A 24,516-nucleotide genomic window follows, 5' to 3' on the forward strand; every position below is an offset into this window, starting at 1 on the left:
AGCGCACCGCGTGCTTACTGTGCGCGTTAAGTGGGCGCGCACGCCACGAATGGCGTAAAGTAACATAGCATTTAAAAAACCGTACAAATTCACTGAAAAAAACCATAGGTTTCACACACGTTATAGTTAGGAATTAGCATTTAAAAAACCTTGCAAATTCACTGAAAAAACCATAGGTTTCACACATGTTATAGTTAGCTGGACATTTTATTGATAAAAAACCAATGAAATTCCCCCGTTATAGTTAGTGCAGGCAACTATAACTCACGCGACCGCAATCCTCTGCTGATGACATATGTGTCTATTTGAAAAAAAAAAATATTTGTAATATATGTATAGCTAAAATTTAATGGGAGAAGACATGGGCAAATAATTGTCTAAATACAGTATTAGCATCAGCAGAGGATTGCGGTCGCGTGAGTTATAGTTGCCTGCACTAACTATAACGGGGGAATTTCAATGGTTTTTTATCAGTAAAATGTCCGCTAACTATAACTTGTGTGAAACCTATGGTTTTTTCAGTGAATTTGCAAGGTTTTTTAAATGCTAATTCCTAACTATAACGTGTGTGAAACCTATGGTTTTTTCAGTGAATTTGTACGTTTTTTTAAATGCTAAGTTACTTTACGCCGTTCGTGGCGTGCGCGCCCACTTTTCGCAGTTCGTTCCGTGCGCTTCGCGCACCGTGCGCGCACAGTGAGCACGCGGTGCGCTTTGCGCACCGCGCGCCCACTTTACGCAGTTAGTGCCGTGCACGCACGGTGGGCACGCGGTGCGCTACGCGCACCGCGTGCCCACGTTACGCTAAATGGGCCATGTACGCACGATGCGCTTCGCGCACCGTCCGCACACGGAGGCCGTATTAGGCACATCGTTGTTAATGGTTATCTATAAATTGTCTTTAATACACTTATGCCATGCACAAAAGGTGCTCTGCAGGCACCTTTTGCATACGGGGTGAGGAAAACGTGGTTATTGGTTTTTTTTATTTCTTTTTACCGTACGCGTACGGTAAGCGTAATCGGCGATTTTTCGAAAATAATTTTTTTTACATTTTTTGCCTTTTGGGTTCTTTGAGGACAACATAACAATGACTGGGTGGTTGGGAGCTGTCTATCAAGCCGCTTTTACTGTTTTCGGACTTTGTTTTTCCTCCACTCCCCTCAGAGTGCGAGAGAGAAAATGGCGGCCGACACTTCCTGGTTTCGACCGATTCGAATGTTTACTAAGATCTAACAGCCAATCAGAATCGCGCTCGCGCACGTCACCGTACGCATACGGTAAGCTTACCGTAAGTGCACGGTAAGCGCACCGTAAGCTGGCTCAGATATATATATTGATTTAAATGCTATTTTCTCAGGAACTACTGAACAGATTTACACCAGACCTACAAAAGGCACTTCCTTGACCTGAGGACTACCTCTTTGCCAAATTTCAAGTAACTCTGTTCAGCCGTTCGGGCTGTAGCTGTGTCTAAAGGTCCTATGGAAAAATGCATGGGAAAAACGCGTTTTGGGACCCCCCTTTTTTCTCAGCCCCCGCTTGACAAATCCCCCCGAGACTTTCAGGGTAGGAGCGGAGCGTAGCGCCCCACCTATTTTGAAAATTTCGCGAGGATTCGTCGACTGGCGCCAAAGTTATTCCAAATAGAATGTTGCGGATTTCCTATGGAAACGTGGTCCTAACTATAACTATCTACTGGCGACCGCCAGTAGATAATATATACATATATATATTCACTTAAAAAACCATAGGTTTCACACATGTTATAGTTAGCTGGACATTTCACTCGTAAAAAACCAATGAAATTCCCCCGTTATAGTTAGTTCAGATAACTATAACTCGCGCGCCCGCAATCCACTGCTGATGACGTCACATATTACATCACTCATGACATGGTCAGTGGCATCACTCATGACATCATCCTTGTGATAGAGTGGCGGTCGCGCGAGTTATAGTTATCTGAACGAACTATAACGGGGGAATTTCATTGGTTTTTTACCAGTGAAATGTCCAGCTAACTATAACATGTGTGAAACCTATGGTTTTTTAAGTGAATTTGTAAGGTTTTTTAAATGCTAAGTTATGTATCTATTATTATATTTTTTATATATTTATTTTAAAATAAACTACCTATGTATATAATTATAGATTGACTATATCCTGTAATATGGAATGGTTCGTTTAAAAAGTTTTTTTTTTTTTTCAACTGTTTTCCACCGTGCGCGCACGCACCCCGCGATTGAAAAAAAAAATAGTAATTTTTTTTTTCAGCCTTCGGGGTCCTTCAGGGACCCCCTGACAAAGGCTAGGGGGTCAAACTCTCTACCCTGCCCCCTTTTCACGTTCGCCACCTTCCTTTTTCCCCTGTCGCACACAAAACAAACAAAATTGCGGCCGACACTTCCTGATTTCGACAGATTCGAACGTTTACTGACATGTAACCACCAATCAGAATTACGCTCGCGCACGTTAGGGTGCGCGCACGGTGCGCGCTTATAGATATATATGTACTTTTAACTGCATGCCTGACCTGAGGACTACCTCTCTGTCAAATTTCCAGTAATTCTGTTCAGCCGTTCGGGCTGTACCTTCGACTAAAGGTCCTATGGGAAAATGCATGGGGAAAACGCGTTTTGGGACCCCCCTTTTTTCTCGGCCCCCGCTTGACGAATCACCACGAGACCTTCAGGGTAGGAGCGGAGCGCCCCATTAGTTTTGAAAATGACCGCCAGTAGATAATATATGTGTGTATATATATATATATATATATATATATATATATTCACTGAAAAAACCATAGGTTTCACACATGTTATAGTTAGCTGGAAATTTTACTGATAAAAAACCAATGAAATTCCCCCGTTATAGTTACTGTAAGCAACTATAACTCACGCGACCGTAATCCTCTGCTGATGCTAATACTGTATTTAGACACTTATTTGCCCATGTCTTCTTCCATTAAATTTTAGCTATACATATATTACAAATTTTTTTTTTCATAAAGACACATATGTCATCAGCAGAGGATTACGGTCGCGTGAGTTATAGTTGCTTACAGTAACTATAACGGGGGAATTTCATTGGTTTTTTATCAGTAAAATTTCCAGCTAACTATAACGTGTGAAACCTATGGTTTTTTCAGTGAATTAGCAAGGTTTTTTAAATGCTAATTCCTAACTATAACGTGTGTGAAACCTATGGTTTTTTCAGTGAATTTGTACGTTTTTTTAAATGCTAAGTTACTTTACGCCATTCGTGGCGTGCGCGCCCACTTAACGCAGTTCGTTCCGTGCGCGCACGGTGCGCTTCGCGCACCGCGCGCCCACTTTACGCAGTTAGTGCCGTACACGCAAGGTGGGCACGCAGTGCGCTACGCGCACCGCGTGCCCACGTAACGCACCGTGCGCACATGGAGGACATATTATGCGCTTCCTTGTGATAGGTAATCTGTTAAATTTAATTTGTAAGTGATGACAATAATATGCCATGCACAGAGAGTGCGTTTTTTTTTTTTATATATATTTTTTAGCGTAAGGGGGATCTTTGAGGACTCAACTAACATGGCTATGTGCATGGGCGCTGTCTAAACAGCCCCTTTATATGTTTTTTCCCTTTGTTTACAGCCCCTCCCTCACAGTGCGAGAGAGAAAATGGCGGCCGCCGCTTCCTGGTTTCGACCGATTCGAATGTTTACTTAGATGTAACAGCCAATCAGAATCGCGCTCGCGCACGCCACCGTACGCGTACGGTAAGCGCACCGTAAGCGCACCGTAAGCTGGCTCAGATATATATATTGATTTAAAGGCTATTTTCTCAGAATCTACTGAACAGATTTACACCAAACCAACAAAAGGCACTTCCTTGACCTGAGGACTACCTCTCTGCCAAATTTCAAGTAATTCTGTTCAGCCGTTCGGGCTGTAGCCCTGTCTAAAGGTCCTATGGAAAAATGCATGGGGAAAACGCGTTTTGGGACCCCCCTTTTATCTCAGCCCCCGCTTGACGAATCCCCCCGAGACTTTCAGGGTAGGAGCGGAGCGTAGCGCCCCACCTATTTTGAAAAATTCGCGAGGATTCGTCAACCGGCGCCAAATTTATTAAAAATAGAATGTTGAGGATTTCCTATGGAAACGTGGTCCTAACTATAACTACCTACTGGCGACCGCCAGTAGGTAATGTGTGTGTATATATATGTATGTATAAGTATATATACGCACGCACACCCCCCCCCCCCCCACCCCCCCTCCCCTGCGTAGGTGGGCTTAGACTCTTGCATTTGAAGTTTACGTTGAGTGCACCTGGTCACGGTTTTGGCCAGTTCCTCTTAAAACATTTTGTTGTTTTTAAAAACTAAACTCCTTCCAAAATACTTGCTTTTTATCTTGTTAGTGCACAATTTTGATCCTCTAATAATATGGGTCTGCCAATGTCATCACTTCCTCAAGTGTTCTACTGCCCCACATACTCTGCCAGTGTGTCATAATAAGTTTATCGAGATGATCGTAATCAGTTAGAAGTCATGAGGGGTCACAATATGCCCCTCATTTATTGCCCTTTTAATTATATTTTATAGTCGAGTAGTGGAAATCCAAACCACTCCTAGACATTTCACTCTCCCATTCTTGACCTTATCTACCCACCATCTTGTATTGGGATTGGTCTCATCTTCTTGAGATGCTACTGTCGTCTGGGAAGAAAGATTTGTGCTGTACATTTTTGGCTCTTCATGTCCGCACCAGGCACACTCACCTCACTTTATTTACCATCTGGTTATGGCTAGACTGGAGATTTTCCTAGTTCTGACTGTGGAAATCATGACTTTTAAAGGCTAGTAGGCAGAAATCATAAAGCAAATCTCTTTAATATTTCCCCATAGCTGCAGTGACATCATAAAGGAGTGGTGGTGTCAAGGGTTGCAGACAGGCAATCCAAGTAGCTGAAAGCCTCTTTAAATAGTGCTTAGCAGGAGCAGCATAAGATTGAACTAAATACAAACTATGGGATCTTTGTCATCCTGCAATCAAAATCAAAACAATAGGAGCGCAGTATGTCTCTTTTCACAATTGTCTTCTTTTTTGCCCTAAACTGTTATTCCCTACTAATAATGAAAGTGGAAGCTGTTTGGAGGAAGTTCTTGAACGGTAGGAGGATGCCTCTTCAAGTAAACTAGAAAAGTAATGTCTCACATAGAGGGGTGAGTCCATAAGGGTATAATGGTGCTGGATTACTTATTCCTGTGCTGTCTGGGCAGCCAGCTAACAAGTGCTTCATCTCAAACTGCATGTTCAGGGGGCTAGACTAGCTAGGGTCTGAGCAACGCCGTGTTAGGGCTCTGCTTGAAGTATGAGAGGTACTTGGCGCACCAATGGTTGCTCAAACGTTTTTCTTTTTTTAGTCTGGTGGTTGTAAGTGAAATATGGGCTTTTCAAAGGTTATCCAACTACTCCTCTGGTGCCATCCTTAATTGCTCTTCTCCACTTTCCTCTTTGATGCCAGCAGTATTGTATTGTAATTGCATTTGTATAGCGCTTATTACCCCTGATGAAGTGTTAAAGCACTTTTTCGGCGAGTAACGTGCTACTTCTGAACCCATAAAGGCTTAGTGTTCAATTAGTATAGTGAAATAAGAAAGTAATTTGAGTGGTGGATAGGTTAGTCAGTTATTTAGATTGAGAAGGATAGCGGAGGGATAGAAGAGGGAAAAAGTTGTGCATTTATAGCGCTTATTACCCCTGATGGGGTGTTGAAGCACTTTTTTGGCGAGTAGCACACTACTCCAGAACCCATAAAGGATTAGTGGTGAATTGGTATAGTGAAACATGAAATTTGAGAAGTGGACATGTTGGTCTGTTATTTTGATTGAAAAGAATAGTGGAGGAATAGCATAGTGAAGGATTTAGACTTTTTTGTTTGTTTTGTTTTGTAGGTCATAGCAGTAGGAGGAGGCTTGGGGTGAGTAAAAAGGGATGTGGAGGGCAAGAGTCAGAGGGAAGAGTTTAAAAAGGCCTGTTTTGGGGGATCGGTATAGTAAAAGAGGTGTCGGATGATGCAAGGAGGGGTAGAGTAGGGGAGAGTCTCGAAAGGGTTATTTTGGGGATCATATTAGTGGTATGGGGTTTGTGATGAATGACTATGTAGACGAAATATTGATAGAGGTATAGGGTGAGAAATAGGGTAGTGCATTGGAAAGAATAGTAGAAATAGGTTTTAGATGAGTGAGTTGAGGTAGAGGATATATTGAGAGGTATAGGGTAAGAATAAGGTAGTGCATTGGATATGCTGAATTAAGAGAAAGTAATAAATAAAGAGATACATAAGTACATGGAAAGTATATAGATGCATAAAGGAGGTAAGTATATGTAGAATACATATATTGATAGAGGTATAGTGTGAGAAATAGGGTAGTGTGTTGGAAAGAGTAGTAGAGGTTTGAGATGAGTCCGAGTTGAGGTAGAGGATATATTGAAAGGTATAGGGTGAGAATAGGGATGTGCATTATATGCTTTTTTAGGAGAAGATTAATAAATATACATAAGTACGTGGAAGGTATATAGAAGCATAAAGGAAGCAAGTATATGTAGATTAAAGATGCATTAGATAAACTCCTGGTTCTCAAGTGTTGTACTTAAAAATGTATTTCTTTAAATAAAAATATAATCATTCTAAATGTTTATACAAAGCAATACACATATATAGGTACATATCTATAATACAAATAAATGCTTATATACATAGGGATATGCTGTATATTTCTGTTGGCGTATAGTGCTTACGTGTGGAAGTGCCAATTCTTCAGTAGTTTCCTGAAGGTAAGGTGGCCGTCTGTGGATCTTATGTTGGGAGGTAAAGAGTTCCATAGTTTGGCTTTTTGAACAGAGAAGGATGTGCCACACGTTTTTCTGTCTTGTATCTTCGGATTTTGAGGCGAGGTGCTACTCTATAGCAGAGGTTTCTTTGTTGAATGTGTTTGGTGATTTTATTCCTGATGGAGAGTGGTCCCATTCCATGTATCGCTTTGTGGGGGATACAAAGCAGATTGAATGTGGATCTTCTGAAAACCGGTAAACAATGCAGGGCTTTCAAGGCAGGGGAGATGTGGTCTCCTTGTTTGATATGCAAGAAGTGAACAGTGAGACCTCGGTGTAATCCTTTTCATGCAAATAATGTTTGTACCCTTATATTATTCCCCTCTTGGGTTGGAAAACAACCTTTTCAATCTCCATCCTGTGTACTGCGTGTACTTTAAGAATCCATATTTAGATTTCCGTAGCAAGAAATTTGCACTAAGGAACATATTGGTTTTTTTGCAGAATTTAGTCTAAACTGGGAAATGAGGCTTTTGGTCTCTCAAGGAGGACCCTGTCTTCCTCAGCAGAGAGACTTCTACACAATCAAAAAGATTTCAGAGATCCTAAATTCTGTTTATAAAGAATGATTTATTTCTACTTTTCCATCACCAGTACTGGTCTTACTACAGGAAGAAAATCAAAGCAGACTAGTATTGCATGGTTGATACTCTACTCTTCTGCTTCTCCAAAGACAGTGCACTTCCTTTAAGACTTCGCCCTTTTAAGGGTTTGAGAAAGGATTATTGCTATGGACTCCATCAGGGTGATTACTGGAATAGCAGTCGCTAAATAATGTAAAGAAAAAGCAACAAAGTTGGACCTTTGAATTTCAAGGTAACTGCAACATACTTGAGATGCAGCGACTTCGGCATTTATGATTTCTTATTTTCTGCATTTCAACTTTTGGTTTTTCTCTAGATTCCAGGTACCATTTGAGAATTTCATCCATGTATGCCACCTTGCTTCCCATTCTTTAGCTACGTTCTTTAGCTATTCTCACTGGATACATCTTTCTATAAAGGCATAGGCTTTGGCTAAGAAACTTGGTTGGATGCTTGCTATCGCCCTCACCTATCATGCTAGCAACTGTTCAAACAGTTTCTCAAACAGTTAGGCAGGAGGAAGAGCAAGATTGATTAAAAAAAATAAATTTAAAAAAAGAGCTTTACGGTAATACATATATTCCTAATTCTTTTTTTCCCTCCCTCACCTGCTAGTCATTTCCTTGTTAGACATAAGCAGGGCTTCTGCTAAACATGGCACAAAATCATGTTGGATCTGGTTTGTGGTAGTTAATGATGTAGAGGTTTGGTGGGTGGCTTTTGAGGCCTGGGCATGAAGGTCACATACTCCTACAAAGACGCGCATAACATTTTAAAGCAATAACATATTTTTTTGAAGAAAACTGTTACTGTCCTTTCTTCGGCACAGGTTCTTAATCAGTGCAAGAATTTGTAGTACCATAAATGCTCAGAGTAATTTCATGTTTACATCAATATAATTGCAGATCACATCAGTACATTTACAGGTTATTTTTCTGTGGAGGAATTTAGGTTTGAAGTTGACTCATGGTACTTTCCTTCAAGTCCACAATGTTCCAGAACACAGACCCCACCTCAGATTATTTTTTCTTCTTGATTGTATTTAGTTTTTCCTCACTATTGTGATCTAATATGAAATAGATTTGTGGCCTGACTATTGAGAATAAAATAATTGTTTGTGGAGAGGATATATAAAATGCTTTGTTGAATTTTTGCACCTCTTGCAAGAGGAAATTTCTGTTGTCTCACTAGCACCGGGTCAACAATGTGTATTTACACAAGTGCCACATTGGAAGTGCCAATCTAGAAGTGGGGGGTGCACTATTCAGAGAAGTAGCACATGAACTCGGTTTATAGAGAGATATAAGTGGTCGTGGAGGACTTCTAATCCGACAAAGAAAATGGAGGAGTGTCCGGTACCTTGGAGGAATAAAGCGATGGAGTCCTATTTCTACATCTCCTGAAAACTTTGACTCAGGTAAGCTGGATCTCTAGGTCCTCATTGAAACTCACACTGAGGAAAAAAGACTACACCTTTCGCCTTAAGGGCAGGGGGGTTGAGGGGGAAAACGCCAAGATTGGTCCCAACACTTCCAGCTTCAGTACCACACACCCAAAAATATTGCTCCCAGGAATGATCGTTAAAGGACCCTCAACTCTGTGGAAAGGAATGGCTCCAAGAAAAGGGACAAGGCATTAGTACCAAACAGAACACTTCAAGATGGTCACCCTACAAGACACAGTCTGCTTCTAACTATGAGAGATTACTTGACGGCACAAATCTACCAATTCAAAATGTAACTGTTTAGAGTAAATAACAGCTAAAAGTGCTTAGCTGCTGTTGCAGATCATTTAAGGCACATGCAGATTTATGTGTCTCTGTATCTAGACAGATTTCTGATGAAGGGAACATCTCATGATCAATGTCTTACCCACATTCAACATGTTATTGAGCTTCATGATCAACACTTAAGAAAATCACACCTTTATCTGCAGCAGACCCAGGATTCTCGACGCAGCACTGAATTCATTCACAGGGAAAACCTACTGCAGCAACAAGAGTGATTGCATTTCAGAAGCTATTTCCTCTTTGCCCGACATTGCATCCTCTGACATAAGAAATGAAAATTAAACTGCTGTAAATGATGGTGTTGTGCATTGGATTAGTACCTAATGCAAGATAACCCTTTCAGCTTCTACAAGAACAACTAGCCAGACAAAGGTCACAAGCATGCTCCTGTTTACGGAATGTGAGAATCTAGTTGTGGTAGAGTCCATTGGAAGAAAAAGTCTGAAAAAAGTGAAACGGGAAATAATTATCATTGTGAGATAATATCTGTATCCCCAGTTGTAAGTGAACACTGATGCTTCTCACAGTTTGCAGGGCTTACATAGTAATCTGATAAGTCAAGGGCACTGATCTGCTATTGAGCCAACTGCACATCAGTGTATTTCAGTTATTGACGGTAGAAATAACCCTTTGAGCTTTTCTAACATAGATTCAACGCATGGTTGTCCTAATTTTTACAGATCTAACTGCAATGTTTTACTTGGAGAAATGGAAGAATGCATTCGCCCCATTTGTCAAAGTTGACCCTTGAAATTTTTCTTTGGGCAGTTCATCATCGCATTGACTTGTGTTAAGAGCACCTACAGGGTGGACAACAACTTTGCTAGTCTCCTTAGCAGAACACATCAGGAGACCGACAAATGGGAGGTAAACTCTCAGATCATATGTTGGGACCCCCAACATCAGACCTTTTTAACACTCATCAAGAATGAAAATGCCTAAGCCTTACTCCCACACCCGCTGTACCTAGGCAGTGTTGTGTGTGAATAATTTAGTAAGAGATCTTTGTTTATGCTTCTTCCCACTGCCACTTATTTGTTGCATATTGTGGAAGATGTACTGTTGACACTAATTCATTTTGGGGCACCTTGGACTTGGTAACAGTGATATTCTCTGCTGCTCGAGATGTCAATTCGCCCATATGAAAATCTTCCACTATGTCTAAATCAGTTGAGTCAGGACCAAGGATCGTTACTACATACCATCCTTACATTGTTCAGTCTTGCAATTTGGCATCTGGGGTTCTTCAATTTGGATGTTTATAGCTACCAGAAGAAGGCATGCAACTGTTCAAATAACCCAAAAAATCTGCGATGTGGTAAATGGAAATGATTTGCAGTGCCGGTCTTCAAATTCAGCCCTTAAAAGCTATAATCCAACAAATTGTCTGTTACCTGCTAGATTTTTTTAAATGATTGCTGCCCTGTACTTCTGTACCGTATACGTGGCTGGCAGCAAAAGCGAAGTATGTACAATCAAAGAGAACACCATTCAATCAGTATTTAAAGTGTCCGTCAAAGACTTCCTTGAATATTTTAAAGTATAATACTGCCAACAATGCTTCTTGTTCTCTCTTGGGCATCCCAGCCCCATGTGTGTCACTGTGTCTCTGTTGAAAGCTAGTATTCCTTGTAGCAAATATCTCCCTCATAAGAGTGAGTGAACTTTAAGCTTCATCGGTCAAAGGAATGTTTATGCAGGTATACAAAGACAAAGTTGTACTGTGCATACACCCTCTTTGTTTGCCAGAGGTGGTGGTATTCTTTCGTGATAATGGGTTTGTAGAGTTCCATTCTCTTTCCCACATCTATAATCGCTAGCAGAATGTAATGTGTCAGAAATGCCATTATATAATATGTGGTCTAGGTCCATTACAAAATCAGAAGCTTTTTTTCTTTTTTATTAAAGAAAAATTACAAATCATTACAAATTTCATAAATATACAAAGTTAATTAATACAAATGTCATGCTGATACAATGGTGTATAACTTGTGGTTCGCTGCAAGATAATATTTTAGCGTAAATATTTGAATCTCAGTTGATTAAAGAAAAAAACGAGTTAATTTGTTTGAAGTCTTTATCCTTATTTAGGAAGACCGCTATATTGCGATCTATCCAGCATTGTGGCTTAGTTTGCGATTACCCTAGTGATTTTAATCGTAGTTTGCATGAGAATGAGATTGCATGTTGCCAATATTTGTCTGCGTTTCCCTAGTTGAGCTACGTGAACACCTGTCCTCAAGTTTGAGCCATTCCTAATCTCTAGTTTTGCAGCGTGAATCTTTCTGGATTCACTATGCTGTGCATTATTCCGCGATCTTGTGGTTGGGTCCGGATTCGTAGTCTTTTCTTTGTTTTTTTTTTTTTTTTTTGTAGCCCAGGTGGGCGGCGACGACCACCATTTGGTGCACCTTCCGTGACGTCGTCGTGCTTCCTGCGGAAGTCCCACCTTTGGGGCGCCATCTTCAGATTCTTTTTTCCGCCGTTGGGTCTGGATCGTCATCGAGAAGCTCCAGAGTTACAACCGAAGGAAGAAGAAAGAAAAGCGAGTTTCGTCGACAAATACTACGGAGATATCACAGGAAAGGAAGATATTTCATCAGGAGTGCGAAGAAAGGAGGTTCAGCGCCCTTTTCTTCGACGACCTTGGAGAATGCGCACTCAGAGGCCCTGAGCGCAATGGACAAGACGCCATTCAAGTTCTGCCCAAGCTGCCACCACAAGTTCGCGCAGAAGGACCAGCATCCAGTCTGCAACCTCTGCCTGCCAGTCGAACACCAGAGTAAGGACTGCAACGCCTGCTCAGCCTTCGCGCCGAAGACACTCCGGGTGAGGGAGCGGCAGAGAAGAGCCAACGCCAGCATGGATGGCAATGGTAAGGCCCCGTCTCTCTACGATCTGGGCCTCTCCACGGACGATGAGGACAACATCGCCGAGACAGCTGAAAACTTCACGGTCGTAGAGACCGACAAGAAAAAAGAAGACGAGGTAAGAGAATCGTCGAGCACAAAACAGAAAATACCTCAAACACGAGGGTGACTCGAAAAAATCAGAGTCAAAGTCCACGAAGGGAGCCCCGGCGCCGAAAACTTCGACCAAAGGGGGAACCATGGACAAGAGGCCGAGCGGATCCTTCGAAAAGGACTCCCTGGTGCCGAAAGACACCGAAAAGCAAGGGTCGTCGAGGACAACCGAGGAATCAGGGCGATCGACGCAGAAAGAAAGGTCGACGCAAGTTTCGGCGAAAAGACCCCCGGTCGACGCCGAAAGCATCTCCGAGATGGAGAAAAAGAAGAGGCGGCTCGAGGCCGAAATGGAGAACATCCTTCAAAGGAAGAAGGAGTTCGACGCCAAGATGAAGGTATTCAAGATTCCAACGGTTTCATCGACGGACGTCGTCGAGGTAGAGGACAAATTCGACACAGAGGGCCTGACGAGGAATCTCGAAGAGGAAGACGAGACCTATTATGACGAGGAAGCCGAGGAAGAAGACCAACAGTCTGTCTACGGCTCGGCACCATCTACCAGCCACGAGATCGAATGGCAGGATCTCGACACCGAAAACCCGGAGGAGCCCGTGGACACGTACCCTTCGAGGCCTTCGCCACCCGACGACATCGGGGTGTACAATATGGTGGTCAGGAGCGCAGCGACAGCCTTCGGCGTCAAACTCGACGAAGACAAGCCGAAAGCCGATTTTCTCCTCGAGACCCTGCTCCCCATCCAGACGAGGAGCCAGTTCCTCCCCATGCTACAAAGTGTGATGAATCAGGGGAGAGAAGCCTTCAAGGAACCAGCGACCTGCCGGTCGATCACGCCCAGGACGGAGAAGAAGTATAAGCACTCTTCCCTGGACCCCCCTTACATCAAAGGTAGCGTGACCGCCGACTCCATCATAGCTTCCACGGCCAGGAGAAGGGCCAACGTACCAGCAACCTCGGGCCCACCACCTGATAAAGAGAGCAGGAGGATAGACCTCACAGGAAGAAAGGTCGAGAGGAACGCCGCTATGCACTGGCGCATGGCGAATTCCAATGCTCTCCTCAATAGACACCAGTACCAGCACTGGGACGAGATGGGGGAGCTAGTAAAGCACCTCCCCGAAGAATACCGCCAGAGAGCCTCACACCTAGTAGATGAAGGCAAAAACATCGCCAACTCCTGCATAAAGACGGCGTTGGACGGGGCAGAGACTTCAGCAAGACTCATGGCCATAGGGGTCACCGAGAAAAGGCATGCATGGTTAAGAATCTCGGGATTCAAACCGGAGGTGCAGAACAACATCCTTAGCACCCCCTTCAACGGAGAGACACTGTTAGGAGCAACAGTTGACGAGAAGCTCACCCAGCTGAAAAAAGAAAACGAAACGGCGAGGTCCATGGGGGCCCTACAGCTGAGGGGAATGAGGCGAGGCAATCCCTCAAGGAGACCCTACGGTAGGGGAGGAAACCAGCAGGGCCGTCGCACCAGACGTTCCAGCAGGGTCAGCAGGGTGAAAGTCACGGACAGGGTCAACAGAAGCAAAACTGGCAGTACCAACCTCGGGGCCAGTCCTTTCGCGGGAGAGGGAACGGACGTGGCCAGAGAAGGAGAGGGGGGGGGACCAGCCCTCATCAAAGTGACTCAGCACGCAGGAGGACGCCTACCCTCGACATGCCCCCAGGGGTGAGGCGGGAAACAGTAACATCGAGGGGGAGAGAAGGATCAAAAGCCTACGAGCATACAACACCAGTAGGCGGAAGGCTGAGGTTCTACCTTCATGAGTGGCGGCGTATAACCACAGACAAGTGGATACTGAACATCATGCAGTACGGATACTGCGTAGATTTGGAGAAAAAACCGCCAAACAGGAAGCCAAGGGGAAGGCAAAGATCGGATCAAGAACTGACCCTACTCAGAGAAGAAACACGGAAACTTCTAGAAAAGAGAGCCATAGAGGCAGTGCCGTTCAGAGAACGCAACAAGGGGGTCTACTCAAACTACTTCGTGGTCCCGAAGGTAGACGGGAACCTCAGACCCATCCTGGACCTACGATACCTAAACAAGTTCATCAGAACACAAAGGTTCAAGATGACTTCGCTGCAGGAGGTACTGCTCCAAATAAGACACGGAGACTTCATGGTCACGTGGACCTCAAGGATGCCTACCTGCACATCCCAATAAACAGAAGACACAAGGGACTTCTAAGGTTCAACATCGACCAGGAACACTACCAGTTCACAACCCTGGCCTTCGGATTAAAATCGGCGCCAAGGGTTTTGACAAAATGCCTGTCGGCGGTCGCGGCCCACCTACGAAGGCAGGGGATACACGTCTACCCCAACTTAGACGACTGGCTGGTCAAGGCAAACTCACGCGAGAAGTGCGAGAGGCACGCAAAACGCGTAACAGACACTCTCACGAACCTGGGGTTCTCGATTCACTGGGGGATGTCGTCGCTGGAACCGGAGCAGGTGAAGATTTTCCTGGGGGCAAAAATCAACTCCCTGAACAGTACAGTGGTGCCCAGCGACAGGAAGACAGATGCCCTACTGAAGGAGACGCGGCTCTACCAGAAGGGGCGAGCTCTGACAGTGAGGTCAGTTAGCAAGATGATGGGGATGATGGCGTCGTGTATCCAGCTGGTGCCAAATGTACGCCTGCACATGAGACCATTCCAGGAATGGCTACAACAGCAATGGTCACAAGCAAACGGAAGTTGGGAGGATCTAGTGGTTGTTACGCACGCAGTGCAGGAGGAGATAACTTGGTGGAACAGAGACAACATGACAGCAGGGAGAAGCCTGACACCACCAAACCCAACAGTGACCATTACCACGGACGCATCGCAAAAGGGATGGGGAGCGCACATGGACAACCTCAGAGTGAGGGGTCTGTGGGCTCCAGCAGATGCGGTTCGCCATATCAATTACCTCGAGTTGAAGACAATCCTGCTAGCCCTGAAGGCATTCCAGAGGCACCTGTACAACCAGAGGGTGTTGGTTCAAACAGACAACACCACGGCAATGTTCTACATCAACAAACAGGGGGGGACACAGTCGTTCCCTCTCTCCTCTCTGGCTCAGGAGATTTGGAGATGGGCCATACCTCTCAGGATAGATCTACTGGCAATTCACCTACCGGGGAAGGACAATGTGGAGGCAGACTGGCTAAGCAGGCAGACCTCAGCATCGCACAAGTGGGAGCTCAATGGCCAGGAAACGGAGAAGCTTTTCCGGAGATGGGGAACTCCCACAATAGACCTATTTGCAACACGCCAAAATGCAAAATGCCAAAGCTTCGCGTCCAGGCAACCAGATCAGCAATCCCAGGGAAATGCCCTATGGATAAGCTGGTCGAGGACATTTGCCAATGCCTTTCCACCGATACCCCTGTTGCACAGAGTGCTCGACAAGTGCAGAACCAGCAACATGACTCTGATCCTAGTGGCTCCGCAGTGGGCAAGGCAGACATGGTTCTCACAAATTCAAGAAATGGCACAAGGAAATCCGTACAGGTTCGAGAGGAGAAAAGACCTGCTCTCAATGCAAAATGGAGAGGTCCTGCATCCAGAGCCAGAGACCCTCAACCTGGCGGCATGGCTTCTGAAGACCTAGAGTTCGCACACCTAAGATTGCCTCTAGCACTATGCGAGTGCTACAGGAGGCAAGGAAGCCAACTACACGAAAATGCTACAGCACAAAAATGGAAGAGATTCACTGTGTGGTGCAGGAAAAAAGGCCTGCAAAACAGAACGACAAGAGACTCAACAGTACTGAGGTACCTCACACACCTTCTAAAGAGTAACCTCTGCTCGAGCTCCCTAAGGGTACACCTAGCGGCGATCGTTGCCTACACCAGAGGTGAAAAGGGTGGAAGTTTCTTCACCTCGCAGGTTGTGAAGCGATTCATGGAGGGAGCCAAAAGAATGGCCCCTCCGAAAAGGTTGCCGCCGCCGGCATGGAATCTAAACGTGGTTCTGACGGAGCTCATGAAGGCGCCGTTTGAACCCATTCACAAGGCCACACTGCAAATGTTGACGATGAAAACGGCCTTTCTAGTGGCCATAACCTCACTACGCAGGGTGAGCGAGCTTCAAGCGCTAACGCTACAGGAACCCTACATTCAGATTCACAAGGACAGGGTAGTCCTGAGGACGGACCCACACTTCATGCCCAAGGTGGTGTCGGCGTTCCACATAAATCAGAGTATTCAGATACCAAGTTTCTTCCAAAACCCGACTACAAACGCAGAAAAGGCCCTGCACACCCTCGATGCCAGAAGAGCGGTGATGCACTACATTGAGAGAATCTAGGAACTCAGGAAGTCGAAGCTGCTGTTTGTGTCCTTTGCTACTAGCTTCATGGGTAGGCCAGTGACTAAGGGCACCATCGCTAGGTGGATTGCCCTCACTATTCAATTCTGCCACAAACAGGCTGGACAGGAGCTAGCGGAGGGGCCCCAGGCTCACTCCACAAGGAAGAAGGGGGCCACCGTTGCCTTCCTGGCGAACACGCCCATCCAGGACATTTGTCTCGCGGCAACTTGGGCATCTGTGCACACGTTCACGAAACACTACTGCGTGGACATTCAGATGAATAAGGAAGCACAGGTTGGACAGAAGGTACTTCAACACATTTTCAACGACCAACGCTCATCTTCCACCCAGCCGCCACAAAATTAGGAAAACCGCTATAAAGTCTATGCACAGCATAGTGAATCCAGAAATATTCACGCTGCAAAACGAATAGTTTCTTACCTGTCGGTGTAGTTTTGCAGCTTGAAGATCTTTCTGGATTCACTAGCGAACCCACCCACCTCCGCCAGGAAGATGAGGCTGGAGGAAGAGGGGGTGAAATGGAAAAGATAAAAGAATTGAAAACGTACAGAAATATGGACAAGAAGGATTAATCGATCGTCTAGGGTTAAAAAAAAAAAAGAAAGAAAAAAGAAAAGGAAAGGAAAAAAGAACCCGAAGATGGCGCCCCAAAGGTGGGACTTCCGCAGGAAGCACGACGACGTCACGAAAGGTGCACCAAATGGTGGTCGTCGCCGCCCACCTGGGCTACAAAAAAAAAACAAAGAAAAGACTACGAATCCGGACCCAACCACAAGATCGTGGAATAATGCACCGCATAGTGAATCCAGAAAGATCTTCAAGCTGCAAAACTACACCGACAGGTAAGAAACTATTAGTTGCAGTGACTTGGCACATAATTCTATCCCTTTGCAGCGAGCATTATTATTGCTATAAGTAGTATAACCGAGGATAGCCCCCAAATACTGCTTGAAATGCATCCCAGACATTAGGTAGGGACCATGTTTCATTATTTTCTTGGATAACGTTCAGGATAGTTTTAAGGAAATATAGCTAGAATTTCCTACAAGTCATAGACCATATGGGAGGCTAGTCATTATTAAGATTTGCAGTTAAGCCTGTGTGTATCTAATATACCACTAAAGAGCAGAGTATGATCCAATAAAACGTATATATGTTTAGTAATCCTAGCTTCATGGGGGGGCGGAGCTTGCCTGCAACGAAGATGGCCGCTTAGGCTTTGAGCTCCGTCCTGCCATCCGATAATATAACAAGTATCCTGCGTTAGAGCGGTACCAGCTTCTATACGCTCCCTTTCCTCAGGGTCGGAAGGCCGTTCCCGTGCATAGCGGGCATTACCAGCTTTGGAGACGCCCAGTGACGGCAGCTACGCGGAGCGGGGCTCGCGGCTGAAGTCCGCGCTCCGGGATCTGCGACGCCGTTGAAGGAGAGGGCCCGCCTGCAGACGCGACCCTGAGCGGTACTGTCGGTGAGACGAGCATGCGGCTGATAAAACCTCCCGAAGCCGTGCAAGCCACACTAGCGCTGTTTGCCCCCGATGCGACGCTGCTACTGAGCGGCTACTAACAGCGAAAAAAACCCTGACGTCCCCTACCGCTCTGAGCCGTACGCGACGAGAGGGCCTGGCTGCACTATTCATAACTCCGGTTCGCCAGGGGGACGCTGCCCGAACAAGGTTAGTGGCTGCTGTGCTGCGCCCCACTCTGGTGGTGAGTGATCCGTGGGACGTTCCAACATCTATGGAGGGGGAAATCCGCATACCCCTCCACTGCTGCTGCTAATGTTGGGTCATTACCCACATTGAGGACTACTTGCGACCTCTAAACATCCTGTCTTGCATATGGAATAGTAAGCCCTCACATGAGCGGTATGGGGCGCGAATTCGGCGATCTTTTGCTCCGGTTGCGACTAGGAGCCCCTGGACGTGCAGCAAGTCAACTGGAGTGTGGACGAGATGGAGATTGCTGTATAACGGTTGTGCATTGTGTGGTGCCATAGCGTGGAGCCCGGAACATCGGGAGGTCCATATTGTGCAAAACCGTGCCGTGAGGGCGAGAATCCCGATGCAGGACTGCGGTGGGGCGATCCTTCCACACGCCTATAACTAGCTCAAACTCCCTCCAAGAGAAAGTAACGATATGCTGCTGTTGCGCAGCCCTTGGGCAGCAGCCCCTTACCCACAGTTCTCCTCCTAGCGGGGGAGGCCCCGCTGCACAGCGCCTGCTGATAGCCAGGATCCACATCACCTATATATTACACGCCTCTGCTATGGGGAGGGTGGACAGAAACCAACCGCGACTCACCTGTGATCAGCAGAAGAAGAGCAAGACCAGCGATGATGCTCCGGAGGGGACACATGCGCCAACAGTGGATAGTCTGAAACAGTTGGAGGGCGATATACGGACCATGCTCGCTACAATGCAGACCAACCTACAAGCCAGTCTATCTGCCATCGACTCCAAATTAGACTCTATCGTCTCGGATGGATAGAATGTCAGAGAATGGATAAGCAAGTGGAGAGGATGGACATGGCGGAGCGCAGAATCACTGAAGTTGAAGAGTCTCAGATGGAACTGGATAGTATGCAGAAATGGATGAACACAGTGCTGCAAACACTACAGGATAAAGCAGAGGACCTTGAGGCCCGTTCTCGGAGATGCAACATACGCATCATGGGTCTACCAGAATCCACGCATGTAGGGAATATGGAGCTTTTTGTGGAAAAGCTACTCCATACCTGTTAGGCCCTGAGCAATTCTCCCATATGTTTGTGGTGGAAAGAGCCCACTGTTCACTGGACCCTCGTCCAGCCCCAGGTGCTCCACCCTGCCCTATCATTGCGAAGCTCCTGAACTATAGAGATCACGACACAGCTTTGAGACTTGCAAGAGAGAAAAAATCTCTGCAGTATGAGAGCTTGGCGATCTCGCTATACCCGGACTTCACCACCCGAGTGCAAGAAGCACGCAAGCGATTTGCAGCGCTCAAGAAACAACTGCGTGACAAGAATCTGGACTATGCAATGTTATACCCGGCGAGGCTGCGTGTCAACTGACTGGGTCAATCCAGAATCAGATCCCAAAGCGCTACAGAAGGCCCTGAAGGAGTGGGCTAAAGAACATAGGCAGAGTCCAGAGCGTGCTGCAATGGAGGGTGCGAGTGGAAGCGGCCTCGAGGAACAGGACTGATAAGAAGGCCCTTCTTCCTTACAGATAAGATGGGAACATTTGGCGTGTGGTTGGCGAGGAGGATTGGGGTAATATGATTTGCGACAAGACTGGCTCCAAGTGTGATGAGAGGAAGTATTGATTAGACGGGCAGTCTGTGGTTACATACAAGAAATGGTTTTGATATATAGATGGCTTTGAGACAAGTGTGATGAGCTTAGAGAGGTGGGGGAAGGGCTGATGCGAGACTCAACACGCTCTGCGCTAATATTGGCGGACGGTTACTAACTATTACTTAATAGTAGACTGCCTATTACAGAGTCAGGCAACATCCGCCCACGTGTATGCTCCACACTTTGTGTATCATTTCAGTAATTACACTCACAGAATCATTTGATGTTATTTTGTTATGATAATCAGGGTGTTTGAAGTGGGATTTCGCCGATGCGCAGTTGGGCATAGCTTGGCGTGGGTGGGGGGAGGGATGGTACTGAGACTCCAATTGACTGTTTTTGTCATGTTTGCAAATTATGTTTGTGTTTTGCACACATGCTGACCTGACGACACATGCAGCAAGGCAATTGTATATAGAACACCTTTATGACAGATGAGGAGTAATCCTGTAGAATCGCTAACCCTGACACTGTTAGTGCTATTACATGGAATGTACGTGGCCTTAATGACCACAGAAAGGTGCGTAAGATACTGAGGTACTTGAATGGGCATGGTATCAACATAGCACTTCTGCAAGAAACACACCTCCGACTAGATAGTCCTATACTGCGCACTAGAGGACTGCAGGGCAACATCCACGCAGCGGGTTTTACTACACATGCAGAGGCGTCCTTACGTGGGTGAACCCTAGAGGGAGGCAGGTTTTCGATCACCAGTTGCAGGATAAAGGGTCTGGAGCTGCTTCTGGTCAATGTCTATGGCCCAAACTACGATGCCCCGGACTTTTATAGGCAGCTGGCTGACATGGTAGGATTACACGTGGGTGGTCAAATTGTATGGGGTGGTGATTTTAATTTTGTTATGGACCCCACATTGGATAGATCTGGGGACAGGAGAGACGCATATCAGCGTCCGCTAGAGCTATGGACAGCGCACTAGTGCCCTTTGATCTGACTGATGTCTGGCGACAGCATTATCCGGCGCAAGGGGGATACACTCGCTACTCTGCATATTATGATCTGCATACTAGAATCGATTACTGGTTTATAGCTCGGCACCTTTTCACAAAAATAAGTGCATGTAAGATCCTCCCCCGCACGTACTCTGATCATTCCCCAATATTATTGATGCTAAATGCTCCAAAAGCACGTATACCCCCCTTTACCTGGAGGTTTCCGCCTTATTCCTTACTAGACACAGTTTTCAGGGAAGAAATGGCTGAAGCTATTGAAGTGTTTTTTTTAAAAGAATGTAGGTTCAGTTGACTCCTTTCAGACTGTGTGGGACACTGTTAAAGTGTATATATGAGGCGTAGCTATATATAAATACGCAGGGGTCCTTAAGTCGATCCGGACCCGACTTGCATCTCTAGAACATAAATTAGCAGATTTGGAAAAGGCTTTGCTGGCTCGTCCTACCGAAGAGATCGCTCAAGAACTGAAACAGACCATAGAAGAGTATCATACAGAGGCCGATGCAGAAATTAAACATTTTGGCAAATACGCTACTACTCGGGTCTATGGGGAGGGGGGGGGACGCCCTGGGCGGTAGTCGCACAGCTACTCAAACAAAGAAGAGACAAATCTGTAGTTCTGGAACTTGCGACCATACAGGGTGACACTCTGATCACTGAGACGGAAGTGGCGGAGCAATTCCGGCAATATTACTCAGAGCTATATGCCACCCGGGGTGGTAGTACGAAAGAGCAAATACTTGACTTTTTGGCCCATATTAAGTTGCCATGGCTAACTAATACTCACCGTGAATTTCTGATGCGACCCATTGAAAGGGGAATGCTCCGGGAGGTGATGGCCTAACTGTTGCCTTTTATAAGGTTTTTCTAGAGTTGCTGCTGCCGCAGTTGCTCACACTATGTGTGTTACCGGTACGATGCCGCCTTCTATGAGGGAAGCTATCATAGTCGCAATCCTAAAGCTGGGCAAACCTCGAGACAGCTGTCCATCGTATAGGCCCCTATCCCTGTTGAACGTAGATACAAAACTTTTTGCGAAAATACTTGCGAACAGACTAATCCCATTGGTGCCTACCTTAGTAGCACCGGAACAAGCCGGTTTCGTTCCAGGCAGGAACCTAACGTACAATCTTCAGACAGTTTTTGCTACCATACAACATACTAGGCCAGAGATTCCGGCTCTAGCGTTTTTTTTTTTTTTTTTTTTTTTTTTTTAGATATGGAGAAGGCATTAGACTCCGTTGAATGGGCCTTTTTGAAGCAAGTCCTTACAAGGATGGGAGTTGGGATGGTTACAGTTACTTGAGGTGCGGAAATATTCCCCTACGGCACGTATTAAAATAGGTGACTTAGTCACCAATCCTATTCCAATCTCAAGAGGTACGAGACAGGGCTGCCCCCTGTCCCCCATTTTATACGCTTTTGCAGATGAACCCTTTGCCTGTGCCCTTTGAGAATATCATAGCCATAGAGGCATACGGTACCCCACATATGAGCTGATTATTTCCACCTACGCGGACGATACCTTATTGTACGTCAGCCATCCAGAGACTAATCTATCCCCAGTTCTCTTCCAGGGGATCCTCATCAATAGTCATAAGCATTAGAATATTCCCGCCCATGTGTGGGATCCCGTAAACAGTATATTATATGTGCCCCACATATATATATCCATACATATATACCTATATGTATACACAAGCAATTGCAGCCAATAAACCCTAGAGCTGAACCATGCTGTAAGGAATTTCCACTATACATAAAAAAATAGCATTATAAACACGAGAAACAACATTATAACTTGTTTAGAAACTGTTTTAATGTTCAGAAAAACAGCAGAAATTCTTATAAAACACTGAAAGCATAGGAAGCTCCCAGGCTGCATTGCAAATACCCAGTCTAAAAAGACTGAAAAGCTAACTAATAGCTGCAAGCAAAAAACTGACACCGTGCCTTTAAGGCACACCTGCACCCCACCTTCCCATCATGCCTCAGGGGTGGCAGTTAGGTCAGTTGTTCTTTCCGGCTCCTTCTGGAAGGATCCTGGCAACAGAGCTCCACTTTTTTCTGAGTTTGTCAGAAAATATTGTCTGTTTTTCAACTGTTTTTTCCCTTACTTCGACGTTTTACATCTAAGGAAGTAAGAGGCTGTCTTTTTTTAGGCAGTTTTGGGCATTTTTTCTACTTTAAAATGCCATCTCTTTTCGATCCTTGCCCTGCTTGTGGCAAGAAGAAGGCCAGGACTGACTCTCATAGGGTCTGTATCCTGTGTCTACCGGAGGATCATGATTCCAAGACATGTCCTCACTGCCAGAGCCTGTCCAAGAGAACTTTGAAGGACAGAGAGCGAATTCGCGTTTATGGCCTGGCACAACCAGCCAGAGGGCGATCTCCGGTGAGGAAGGGCTCCAAGAGGCCTAGAGATACATCTAGAAGCAAGTCCTCTCGTCCTTCCGCCTCAGCGTCGGGACCGGCGCTGAGGAAAGATCTTCCGGTAGGCCATGTTTCAAAGAAGAGACCTTCGACAGCGGGCTCGCCGTCGAGAGCAGGTACGTCGTCGATGTCGAAGTCCAGACAGCCATCGTCAACTCGGCGGCGATCGGCGTCAAGAACTAGAGCCTCTCCGCTGTCGTCAACCCGGCGACGATCGGCGTCGAGAGACCCCACCCCTCCGCCGTCGTCAACCCGGCGACGATCGGCATCGAGGAGCAGGGAACCTCCGCCGTCGTCAACCAGGCGACGATCGGCGTCGAGGAGCAGAGAACCTCCGCCGTCGTCAACCCATCGGCGTCGAGGAGCAGGGAACCTCCGCCGTCGTCATCTCGACGACGATCGGCGTCGAGGAGCAGGGACTCTCCGCCGTCGTCAACCAGGCGACGATCGGCGTTGAGGAGTGTCACCCCTCCGTCGTCGAGGGCACGATCCCCTCCGTCGTCGCGACCCCATCAGCGATCGACGTAGAGGGCAGTCATCCGCCGTTGTCATCCAGACAGCGTTCGGCGTCGAGGGTGCCATCCACGTCGACGTCGAGAGTGGCAGCATCTCCGCCGGCGTCAACACGGCGTTCGGCGTCGAGGGAAAGAGGGCCTCCGTCGTCGGCTTCACTCCGCCGTTCGACGTCGAGGCGGCATTCTTCGCCCACTGAACATGGCCGCCGGTCCACATCGAGGCGTCGTTTGACGTCGAGAAGGGGCGAGTCCCGGCGAGAAAGAAGACGAAGCCACGGATCGACGTCAAGACCGCGCTCGACGTCGAGACAGGCCTCGGACAGGTCGGTGGTCCTGGTGACAGTCGGCTTCGCGCCATTCCTCCTCACGCTCAGGGGCATCTCCACGACCGGCAATTCCGCGAGAACCTGCCAGCTGACCCTGTAGGTCTTCCCCCTCAGACTCAAGGGACCATTTCTGCGGTACGACTGTCGCCCAGATGGCTGCTGCCAGCACATCATTGGCAGGACTCGGGGGCTACAAGGAGACTGTGGGAATATGTCAGTCAAGTGCATGACTCTCCGCTGCAACGGCTGGTGGAGGCTGTGGACAGAGCAAGTCCTCCCAGACCAGCACGTGAGAAGTCGCCTGACAGCCGGCGACGCAGATCGCGCTCCCCCAGGCGGGAGGGGCGTTCAGCCGGATCACGGGCTCG

General features: G+C 46.5%; 1 protein-coding gene across 2 annotated transcripts in view; it reads left to right on the forward strand.

The window, feature by feature from the left end:
* Positions 1–24,516, forward strand: part of ARHGAP35 (Rho GTPase activating protein 35) — a 409,579-nt gene that overhangs the window by 216,411 nt on the left and 168,652 nt on the right. The gene's annotated exons all lie outside the window — the stretch shown is intronic.

Source organism: Triturus cristatus, chromosome 9 (genome assembly GCF_964204655.1).
Source record: "Triturus cristatus chromosome 9, aTriCri1.1, whole genome shotgun sequence".
In the NCBI taxonomy this organism is placed as follows: Eukaryota; Metazoa; Chordata; class Amphibia; order Caudata; family Salamandridae; genus Triturus; species Triturus cristatus.